The sequence below is a fragment of the Rattus norvegicus genome, chromosome 2 (genome assembly GCF_036323735.1).
Source record: "Rattus norvegicus strain BN/NHsdMcwi chromosome 2, GRCr8, whole genome shotgun sequence".
In the NCBI taxonomy this organism is placed as follows: domain Eukaryota; kingdom Metazoa; phylum Chordata; class Mammalia; order Rodentia; family Muridae; genus Rattus; species Rattus norvegicus.
The window spans coordinates 165,779,538-165,792,344 of NC_086020.1; positions in this window are offsets into that span (position 1 = coordinate 165,779,538).

Here is a 12,807-nt window from a genome sequence, read left to right on the forward strand (position 1 = left end):
AGCCACTCTGATCAGAGAAACAAGTAAATTAAGCACAGATCTTCCCTTCGCCTTCCATTCCTCAAGGTCCAATTTCCAATCTCATTCTCATATCTGAGGCAGACCTTCTGTTCTCTCTCTTCTTTCTCTGACCCCACTCCCAGGGAATTAAGTAAATCTTGGTGGAACCCCCTCCTTTCTTCTATCCTAGGGACCCAGTGACCACACCCAGACCACTCCTATTCCTAAGTGTCAGCTGCCAATACTTCGAAACACACTTTCAAAACAATGACCAGAGAGCAAAACTTAGGACCCCAGGAGAATTGTCTACCAGCAAACATAACTATCAAACTCTCCTAAGAAATAGAGAGGAAACACAAAGGAAAAATATCAACCCAACAAAGACAAGAGCAGAAATTAGCACATAGATTACAATCTTTCCAAACCAAGGCCAGAGGAGGAGACCTCAGGGTAAAAATACAATCAAGAATAGCCAGGACAATGTGTCTTTAGACAAACCAAGTAATCCATCCACAGCAGGATTTGAATATTCCATCATAACCTAAGCACAAGGAAAAGACCTTAAAATCAATAATATGAGGATGATAGAGGTCCTTATAAAGGAGACAAATGAATCTCATAAAGAATTTATTGAAAACACAAAACATGGAAGGAAATTTAAAAAAAAGTTCAAGATCTGAAAGCCAAAATAGAATCAAGAACAAAAGACCAAAGTAAGGAAAATCTAGAAATAAAAACACTAGGAGCTTGAACAGGAATCACCAAGGATACCTCGCCACAGGAATGTTTGATATAAAAAAGAAAATCTCAGGCACTGAAAACACTATAGAAGAAATGAATATAGACTGTGAGACAGAATTGTTAAATTAAAAACCCCAGGAAAAACACATTCAGAATATCTGGAGCACTATGAAGAGACAAACATACAAATTAGAGAAACAGAGGAAGAAGAAAGTCAGGTAAAGACTTGATCAGAAAAGAAAGTTCTCTCACCACATAATAAAACACTAAATGTAAAGAAAGCATATTAAAAGATGCAAGACAAAATGATCAAGTAACACGTGAAGGCAGACCTATTAGAATTACACTTCATTTGACATATATGTGCTATAGACTCTAAGAAACCATAGTCACCCTACATGACTGGATCCAGAAAGACTTACAATTAGAATAGATGTAATACAACAATCCTTGATAAAACCAAATATGATGACTGTTCGCCACTGTCAACTTGACTATATCTGGAATAAACTATTGTCTAGAAATGGAGAGGACGGGGTTGGGGATTTAGCTCAGTGGTAGAGCGCTTGCCTAGCAAACACAAGGCCCTGGGTTCAGTCCCCAGCTCAGAAAAATAGAAAAAAAAAAAAGAAAAAGAAATGGAGAGGACGCCTGTGACCCACATCTTAAGACTGGAAGACACAAGATTTAGATCCAGATATTGAGGCACACCTTTAATATGGGTCATATCTTCTGTTGGAAGCCTAAATAAGGACAGTGGAAAATGGAAGGGTTTGTTCTTCTTTACCTGCTTTCGATTACTTGCCAGCACATCTATCAAAGTCTAAGTTTAGGATTCCAGCTTATACAGAAGACTGGATGAAACACCTAGCCTTCTGGGACTTCCCATTCACAGCTGGCCATTGTTGATTGTAGCCTGTAAGTCATTCCAACAAATTCCATGTATATGTACATATATATACATATATATATATGTATATGGAATATATTCATATGTTCTGTGACTCTAGAGAACCCTAATACACTGAATTTAAGCAATATATATCTCAAGCAAATGGATCTAAGAAACAATCTGTTCTATCTATCCATTTGAATGTCTAACAAAATAGACTTCAAACCGAAATTAATCAAAAGAGATAGGGAAGGACACTTCATACTCATCAAAGAAAAAATACAGCAAGAAGACAGTATAATTTTTAACATCTATGCCTCAAACACAAGTGTGCTCAGCTTTGTAAAAGAAACACTACTTAAATCACATGTCAAACCTAATACACTAATTGAAACATTTCCATACCCCTTCTTACAAAAAGACAGACAGACAGAAAACTAAACAGAGAAATGTTGGGGTTAACTGACATTGTAAACTGAACACAGCTTTCCCTCTTTCTGTCCTTTTGCCCTATGCTTTGTCAATGAAAGACTGCATTACTGTTTTATATATTAAGACATGTAGGCATGTGAGACCCTGCTACCAGACAGGCATAAAACTGGTAAGGATGAGTGAGTTCAACCCCTGAGAATCTCAGATTTGAGAATGACAGTAGAGCTGATTCCTACCTGTCTCATTATCTGCTCTGGAAAATACCCATGACAAGTAACTGAAAGGTCCATAGGCACTCAGTATAGTTCCTGAAGTTATTTTACATGCTAATAGGATATCTAGATAGCCTTGAACCTTCAGCCAACAGTCTTCCCTTCCTGAATATTCACATCTTTCCCCAAAGAAGTATGTAATTCCTGGTTCACCCTATATATGTATACATACACATATATACATCCAGTCCCAATAAAGCAATATGAACAAGCAAGGATCTTCTCAGAGAGCTGCTTCATTAAAGATTGACATGAGAAAGGCCTTCCCCTAAAAGAGCCATGCCTAAGACTCCCAAAGAAGGCTTTTCTCTTCTTCTGTCCCTCTAGTACTTGGCACTCGCCCCCAACCAGATGGGACTCTGTTCATCTCAAGCTCTTCTTTCCCCTTCCTGCCTGGTGTGCAAATGCCCTGAGAGGAAACAGACACTAGACCCTCCTTCCTGATTTCCTCTTCAGGCAATACATCACCCTGGGCACCCAGAGAGGAGACCAAGAGCCACAACATTTGTCCCAGACCCTGCTGTCCTCCTTCCAGTCTGGCATGTTAGTGCTGTATGACACCACAAAGAGAAACACCGGCCATTTTTCTTCCTTCTCTGGACCAGCATGCCACCAGCATCCTGACACCACTGCAGAGACGCAGAATAGTACATGGCACCACAGAAAACAAGCATGCATCAGATGACAATGTGTAACACATTATTCTAAGATCACTCTCTCAATATATTAAGTTCAACAGCATCAATGAAAACATGTAGCCCTGATTAAAATAGGTTAGAATGAACAAATCACCCAAAGGCCCAAATTTATTACTGAACATCTGCCAGTAGAGTTCTCCTCAATTATTAAGATCGTATTTGAGAAAGTGAGTTGGTGAGACCTTAAAGACTTCTGTGCATGTATGTATAATGTGCCTCAGATTGGCATGCTTGTATCAAGTGTTTCCCAAATCCCTTGCTCTGCCAGATTTTATCCTCTGGTTCTGTAGAGGAAAACACTGAGCAGCTAAGGAAATTGAAATAATCAGCATCATGCCCCAGAAAACAGCTGAATAGTAAACCATTTCCAAGAGAAGCTCTACTCTTGTCCCATTATATAATAGTGCTCACCATGGGAAAGAGAAGCCAGAAGTCCTACCATGGGTAAGAAACACATCTATGGAGAGAAAGCACAGTCACAAACTCCAGCTGATGGCATCAAGTTTGCTATTTGTTCCTGCTGGGTTTTGGAACCCTGATTTGATGATGTGACCTTATTGTTTCTGTTTTCTGACTTGGAAATTTCAGCCAGGGGAGCATTGTGCTTTGTCCTGGATTCCCTTTATTGGGAACTCTAGCTGATATCCTTAATGAGGCTTCCCAAGACAATTTCTGCGGAATGTTCTAAGCTCCTACTTTGATGACATTTTGCTATCATCTATCTATCTATTGACATTTATTCTTTTGACTTCAGCTTGCTATATAGTTAATAAAGTCACTCACTCAACAATGTAAAGTATGACTGCTGTGGGTCTTCTTTGTTCCATACACAGCAGTATGTTAGGAGAAAATGCAAAATCAAGTTACAGTTAGTATTTACAGTTCTAAAAGTAAAAAGCCACATATATCCAACTCTCAGCTGTTTTGCTGAGTGATGAGATTTTGAGTAATTATCCCTCACTTACAATTTTTGCGTTTTCTGAATTTTCTGTTGTGAATTTTTCTTGTTGCCAAAAATCAAGGAAATGTGCTAATTTCATTCTGCAAATAAAACATGCATATTGAGTGAGTTTCCTCTCTGTTAGCCTAGGTATCATCCTGTTTCTTCGAAAGTTTTTACAGTCTGGAGGGAAATTGAGGTGATATTTACTCTCCGAAGTCAAATTGACCCATTCTCGCTACTGTATTTGTGTTGTTGGCTTGAATGCCAACAAAGATTAATGAGCGATTCATTATCTGTGGTTTGCCAGTATTGGCTCATTTTAAAAGCGAGAAGTCTTGCTTTACCAAAACATCTAGTTTAAAAAATAAATCCTTTTCATTATTCCTTCTTCAACAATGTTTCCCAACATTAACTAAAATTCTCTTTATTTTGTAAATTTGTCTGAAAATATTCTTTTAATTATTTAAAATGACTCCAATACATGACTCTCCTGTTTAATTATCTGCGTCAGTATAATAATTTTTTGTTTATTATTTTACATAAGAGAATGTTACAATTATACATCATGAGTTGAACCCCATACACTCTAAAAGTTTAAATTCTAATGCCTGCCTCTGAAAATATATTTTCATAGAATAGGGCACATGAAGATTTTAAATGTAATCATTTTGAGGTTTTGTGATATTTCATTACAGTAGATCCTGGGCACTCATATGAAACATATGAAGTTATATTGCATCCTCAATAATTCATGAATCTTTAATACATCTAATAATTACTCATTGGATGGCTAATTTTATAGTAGATAGTAGAAATAGCTCTCTGCAAGTGAGTAAAATAAAATATTTGAGAAAATTGATTTCTTTGCTTATTAAATTTAAGGCTACAGCTAAAATAGTGAAATAATTGCTACTAAATTAGATTGAAATAACTTTTTCTCTAAAAGGAAAGGTAAAGGTAAGCATTAAATATCATAATAGTGCAATCATGCTCAGCTCTACACATACAATCACTGTTCAGGTGGAATTCTTCCAGAGTCACAGAGTCCTGCATACTGTCAGAGTCTTCATGAGAACCCCAAAACGAGAAGAAAAATTATTATTTGTACTTGCCCTGATGTTAGTGGTTTATAGACTCACTCCAAATAAAATCACACTGCCATAGCCTCCTAAGTCCTAGAATAAGCTATGCTCTACATTCCACGTAGATGAAGTTAATAAGTGAGTCTTGGACCAATGAAGAGAGAAAGAAAGGAAGGAAAATGTGTGAGCATGTCACCCTGATGGACAATTGTCATTAGTGGTGTGTCTGAATTAAGTGTAAGGTGACCTTGGCAACATGTCTATTTCCTTCCTAGGACACAATATAATGATCACATTTCCACATCATTACTGTAATGCTGTTTTGTCATTATAGAGAGAATACGAGGCATTTTTCACCCATCAATAGATGATGGGCTTAAAATAGAAGGGAAAATAGTCTCCTTCCAAATTTGTATGATTTTTTTTACCCCTCTGTTCGAGGAAAGCAAATGTTTACAAGCACTGTTAATGAAGCAAAAGGTTTCACAGCCCCATCTAGTGGTCAGAAGATGATTTACTGAAAGCACCGCCTAGATCTGTGGATCAGAAGCACTGCATTACTACGCAGTCTTAGAATCTTACTGGTTTCCTAGCTGATATCATACAGGATTAGCTGATACGATACAGGATAAGCATGGCATGCTAAGTGGAGGTTGAATAGTAATTCTCTGCTCATATACTAATCCTTAAATAGTAAGAACCTTCACTTTCAGATGTAAACTTACACCTGAATTCTTCTGGTAAAGTATTGAACACCGCAAATGACTCCTGGTAAGTATTTTGATAATAGAATCACGCACACAGTCCTTTATATAAAAGGACTTTAGAATTACCACAGTCTTAAACTTTAGTAAGATCAGGGTGTGGGAGCTCATAGTTATAATCCCAGCAAGACTGTGCCTTCTACATCAGCCTGAGGTACAAAGAGAACTGCCTCAAAATTAAAATAGGACAGAAGTCAAAATAAAAAAAAAATAGAAAAAATTTCAGAGAATATCTCGCTAAAATTAAAAATATTTGTGACTATAATTTTTGTAGCATTTTGAGACTAAATAAAATCTACTGAAAATAATGCCAAACTTAATTCATAAACTCCTACATCAATCACCACACCTCAAATACTTGAGGACTGAACTCTTAACCTCCTAATAAGATTACATTAAACTTTAATGATTTACTCGTAAAGTACAATTGTTAGGGGCCTGGAGATGGATCAGTTGGTAAAGTGCGTGCTATACATACAGGTACCTGGGTTCAGATCCCAAGCACCCACATAAAATCATGGGAATAATGATGAGTACCTATAATCCAGGTCTGGGAGGCAGAGGAAGAAGGAAAAATGAGCCCATTACCTAGCCAGCCTAGTAAAATCCATGAACCCTGGATCCAGTGAGAGACCCTGTCACAAAAACATAAGGTGGGGACCCTTACAGGAAGAGCCCCAGCATTAACCTCTGACCACCATATGCGCGCGCACACACACACACACACACACACACACACACACACACACACCACGCATATGAAAGTAATAAATGCATACTCATAAAAAGAAAATTTTCAATGCACATTTTATTTTATAGTAAGATAAAAAGCACTAATGAATACACAAACTTGCTGTAATTTTCCATACAGGTGCAGCAAAGTAAATGGAGACTGAAAAGAAATTCAGTCAAGGGCTGTGTGTCCTCCTGTAGGAGATCAAGCAAGCATCACTTAAGTGGTCACATGGTACAAAGAGGGGGGTGTATGGGATCCTAACCAGCTGCCAGGCTTTGGCAGTTCAGAGATGCTACATCTGGCCTCCTAAGCAGTTTCACGGGCATCATCAATAACCCATAATCAGCCTGTAATGGTCTGACAAGTTTGCCAACGAGACCATCCTGGAAGTCAGCCAGTCCTTCAGCACTGACAGGAGCTCACTGCAATCCAATCCTCCCGAGCTAGACATGTTTAGAGAATGGATGACAAGAAGAAGTAAGAAGAACAGCTGTTGGGAAAGCAAACACAGAGTGAGATCGGGGGAGATGAAGGAAATATATCCAATCGTTGAGGTGAAGCTCATCAAGCAGGTTGAAGGAACAGTCAGATTGGTGATATGGGAAAGCATGTCCCCAGCTTGTGGTCAGCCTCAGGATATCAATATTGATGAGTTTGGAGCTTCCCAAATCAAAAATCAGAGTCATCTTCAGAATTAAGCTCACGGCTAAAGATGATAACTGAGAATACCCTTAGGTTGCTCTAATTAAAAGTCAAAGCTAGATAGCAGTTAACGCCTCACTACTGATAGTGATCTCCAGTGTTAATTTTGGCTCATGCGTCTTACCTGGATATTTATATGACTTTTAATTAACTGTGGTTGGAGACCTTTAATCTCTTATTACCAGAAATAAATATGCATTAATGAATGTCAAGAAAAGGCTGTACCAATTACACTGAAAGGAGGAATTACAAGGGTCAAAACCAGAGAAGAACTGGATGGCTTTTTCCATGCAGGATTTGTGGGTAGTTATTGCAGATAAACTAACTCTTAACCCCTGATTTCTTTCTTTCTTTCGTTTTGTTTTTTTGAAAAAAAATTATCATATATATTTCTTTATTTACATTTCAAATGTTATTCCCTTTCCAGGTTTCCTGTCCATAAGCCCCCATCACCTCCCCCTCCCCTATACCCCTGATTTCTAGTCTGGCTGGCTGCTAGTCTCTAGGGTAATGGAAAATCCTTTGATTTCCTTCAGTCAGAGAGGTAGAATCACAGCACTCCAGTTGAAGTGCCTAGCATCTGTCAACCATAATCACCATTGCAACTTTGCTTTTCCCTTAACTTCAGCCTGGAAATCACTGGAGAGAGGGACAGGCAGTTAGGAATGAAGTCTGACTGGCTGGCTGGGATCCCTAACTGTGTAAATGGGGAGCAGATAGGAAATAAAGTCTTAAAACATATGCCAACCCTTCTGCCCCCAGTGGCATTACTGTATTCTCAAAAAACTCTCCATTGTTCCTGCCACATTTAAATCATCTTTCCCTTGAAGACCCTTTCTATTGTTTTCCTTCAACCAATGGAATTCCCTTTCTGCCAAGGTAATACTCTCTTTCTCCATCAACTGTGACTTCCTTCTCCGTCTTCTACCCCATAATTGGAGTCCTCATTTTAGCTACTGAGAAGACCATCTGCCTTTCAGGTTAAGGCTACTAATAAAGCTGTAATCCAGACTCCTAGCATGCTAATTGTTTGGTTCATGGAAAACCAAGCTTTTCTCCACAATCCTACGAGGGCAGGCAATCAGCACTCTTACCTACCATCCAAACCATTAACAAATCGGAGACACAGTCTAGTACCACAACCTTTTGTACTGTACTAAAAATGAACATAAATGCCTCTCTGAGAACCTAAGCAATTGACTTAGAGTCATGGAGAAGCGCACCTCATCCTTCTACCTGGCCATGATGAAATTAGCACATCTTCACTTATCTCTAAAGAAACTTGCATTTCATTAGAGATAAGTCTAATGAAGTCTACTCCTGTCCCTCTGAGTCCTTCATACAGTCTAGTAGATAAGAATGGAAATTCATCTTAATTGTCTCCATTTTGAGTCCTTTCTAAGTGATCTAGCTTTTTCTATTGGATTTTGGAAGACAAGATCTGGTATTAGGGGCTTCTCTTGGATTCATTTTCCCTGTAATAGGTTAGCTTGTTCTTGTTGTGGGATGATACTAGAAATTCCCATGGGAAATCTGAAGAAATAAGACTAAGAAAGAGTAAAGAATGAGAAAAAATGGAATATTATAGTGGACTAGGTGACAGGCTCTGTGGTAGTGGGGGACACTGAAGGATAAAATAGTCATACTAGTAGAACTAGAATAGGAACGCTGAATACCAATTTCATCATAAGGCAATGGATTGTGAGGGGCTCCACTTGGAAAGAAACATATTATTGGTTAGGGAATGTTTCTTTGTGTGCAGTTTCCAGGCAAGTAATTTGAGCCATACAAAGGAACACAGCCCGAATTATCTGGCATACAGACCTGAGAGGTCAGCATGAGCTGAGCTACTGTGTATCTAATTCCTGGTTATGTTATCACTGTCATGCATATAGGAGGAATGCAAAATAAGGCAGTGATAGCTAATCAAGGCTCCATCTTGGTGGGGCGTCTGGGCCTGGAGCGACCTAGCACAGCACAAAGCTAGTATTGATATACAGCTAAACTACCAAGTAGGAACAGCTTCTTTGTTGTCATATTTGTTCCTCTTTGTTACAAACCCCTCTCCTATATAATGCTACCAACTTCAGACTGGAAAGAAGCAAAGCTCTCCCCAGAAAACAAAAACAAAAACAAACAATCAAACAAACAAAAACTCCCACCTGACCTGTTCTATTCTTCAATATACTCTCACAGATGCCACTAACCCCTTTCATTTAAAATTCTAATCCTCCACCAGTCACTGTCTCTCGGGGTCATTGCCTTCCAACATTCATTTAGAACATTGATCTGATGTTCATGTGTCCATGCAAATAGTTATTTCTTACTATTCTTGAATCATTTTAGTTAGTAATTCACTGCCTTTCTCCTTTCCACATTCTTAGCTGCCCTGTACCCTCAATATAGAATTGCTGTTTCTGTTGTCCTGTCCTATAATAGCTTTCTCTAGAGTTCTATTGACTATCCTAGTTTTTAATTTCCCTCTCTTGGTGACGTATTTGTCAAGAATGCTCAAAGGTGTTCCTTGTCTTCTCATCGGCAAACCCTCTTGCCTTCATGTACTGTCTGTTGCTGACCCTACCTGACCTTTAAATCACACTTGGATCCTGAATATATCAGATCTATCCAGAATTTCTGTATGTGAAGAAAAGGAGGAGGAGGAGGAGGAGGAGGAAGAGGAAGAGGAGGAGGAGAAGGAGGAGGAGGAGGAGGAGGAGGAGGAGGAAGAGGAGGAGGAGGAGGAGAAGGAGGAGGAAGAGGAAGAGGAGGAGGAGAAGGAGGAGGAGGAGGAGGAGGAGGAGGAGGAGGAGGAGGAGGAGGAGGAGGAGGAGGAGGAGGAGGGAAGGAAGGATGTAAGGAGGGAAGGAGGGAAGGAAGGAACCAAATGTCTTAAAACTCCAAGTCCACATATATTCTCCATCACTTGTTCTCCTTAATGCTTCATTCACCACATTCTATAAAACTCTGACTTTGGGCATTTTTAGATTTCTGGTTCATCACCTGCTCAGCTATTCTGGATCAATACAATGAAGTTTTTGTGAAACTGAACAGACTGGTGATATTTTTCATAAAAATTGTTTTGATCATTTCAATCCTTATACCCATCCCCTGAGTTCTAAAGTACACTATCATAAATAGTTATATAAAAATAGCAGTGATTTCTATATTGGAAAACAGTACTGTGGTATGTTAAGTATAACTCACTCTGATTGAGTTAGAACTGCCCTAGATTGCATTCTTACCAACTACACAGCTGTAATTCATATAAGAAGAGCCAGAGCCGAAGATTCCAGAGTCTAGATCTTTGTTACTTAAGCACAGCCAAGAAAAACCTCCCCACAGTTCTCAACTCTCTCTCTAACTGTTGATACTTAAGTCTATCCTAAGTCATTTCTCCCTTCTGATTCTGTTAAACGCTGGCGCTCCACAAAGAAGCCCTATCTGGTTTATGTCGTCTGCTTTCTATTTGCAACATATTCTTCTTCTTTTGATCAACTTCATTTTCAGAGTCAAATCCTCCCCTCCATTCATTCCATTAACTCCTTACCACTGGTGCATGCTGACAAATCATCTCAGTTTTCTGCACCTTGTTCTGTCCACTTTCTGCCATTGTGCATCCCTTCCCTACCTATGCTGAGTCTGTCTCATTATCTCCCTCTGATCCTAGTTTTCCCTCTGAACCTTGAGTACTGGAGATGGAATTCCCAGCATACTTCCCCACCTTCCATTTCTTTACTAGATTATCTCATGAAACCTGCTCATTTGAATTAGCATCTAAATCCAGTTTAATATGTTTCAGGTCAGATTTCATCTGTGTCTTGAGGCCAAATATCTCATTATCCTTATATATCCTTAAGTTGCTCAAATATAGGAAAAGTAATAAAAAAATAACATCCCATATCTTCTTACGCACCTGAGTCCCACAGCCCAGTGGATGGGATCCCTCCCTGTCTATTCAGTTTCCAGAATGATTTGAGAGTCACCGTGTGTTTCCCTTTTATTTTAGCTCCACATCAGTTACTACAGAACTGCTCCCCAACAGTGAACGTCTTTCTGTTAGCTAAGAAGCTCCCCTCTCTCCTGGGGTTTTGTAATTTAGCTGTTTATAAGGCATAAATGTATCTTACATATTCATCTTTGCATTTGGGCATTTATTTCCATTTCCTGGAAGAACATAAACTTGAAAGGTATCTTCCACTTTTTTAGCTAGTCCTAGTTTCTTTTTCAAGATTTATCTGTCTTTAGTTTGAAACCCTTTCATGAATTTACCTCTTTGGTACTAGATTCATGTTTTAGTGCATTGAATTGCCCAGGATGGTTGTAGACCCTTAAAATCAAGTAAGCCTCCTGCTTTGATACTCTATTTAGCTGTAGCTCTAACTGTATGTCACTACTGTTTCATACTGCTCCCGTGAATATTCATTTAAAGACCCTATTTGATATGATGCATTCAGGACATGCCCTTTATATTTGTATAAATACTCAGAAATTCTATAGTTCTAAGAAAGGAAGGGAGAAAAGAAAGCAAGCCTAACCGACGATAAATTGGTGCATTTTGCATTTCCCTTCGTGGCTTCCTGTCTTCCAGGCTCTGCAGATCCAGTTAGCAGTTCATCTCGACCAAGAAGATTTCCCTTCTTCCCTGCTTCTCCTCAGTGGGGAAAGATTTAACATGCACAAAGCACTTGATCCCCCCTAGTAACAATAACATGAAGAGGATAGAACTTGAGTGCACAGGCAGAGGAAGCAGACTGTAACTCACATGAGAGTGTGCGGTGATCAGCACAGAGACTGAAGCCAAAGCTTTCTGTGCCTGTCACACATCGTTCCATATCCTCATTCCACTCATGCTGCTATTTACCTGACAGCCCCTCAGAGCTCGTTGGAGCACTGTGAGCTCTCAAATAAATATGTACTTCATTTTGTGTGCTTATCTTGAAACCTCATTTTGATTACCCAGTAGACACTAACAATATCTTCCCAGCTGTTACTTTCCATTATAACTTGCAACTGAGATTTTTGGCTCTTTATGAAAATGTATCTTTGACCTAAAGGTGATGAGGGTGATCTAGCAGTTATGACAATAGACAGTACAAATTCTGTTCAGATGACAATGGCATGGGTAGCTTACTTAAAAGTACTGCCGTCTGTAACTTCCATGCATGAACACACATTGTGTTAAGATTGTCATGAAGTGAAGCTTTAAATTGTTTGAGATAAAATCCATGTAGACTTGATGAGAATCCCCACAGACACAACTTTGATTTTGAACAGAAAAAAATGATTATCAACTAATTAATGCTTCAGATTTCAAACAACTAACGGATTATTTAGCCCATCAAATTTGACAAGCTTTCTTTTTTTATCTTAATTAACTTGAGTATTTCTTGTATACATTTCGATTATTATTCCCCTTCCTGGTTTCCGGGCCAACATCCCCCTAACCCTTCCCCCTCCCCTTCTATGGGCTTCCCCTCCCCATCCTCCCTCCACTACCACCCTCCCCCCAACAATCACATTCACTGGGGGTTCAGTCTTTGACAAA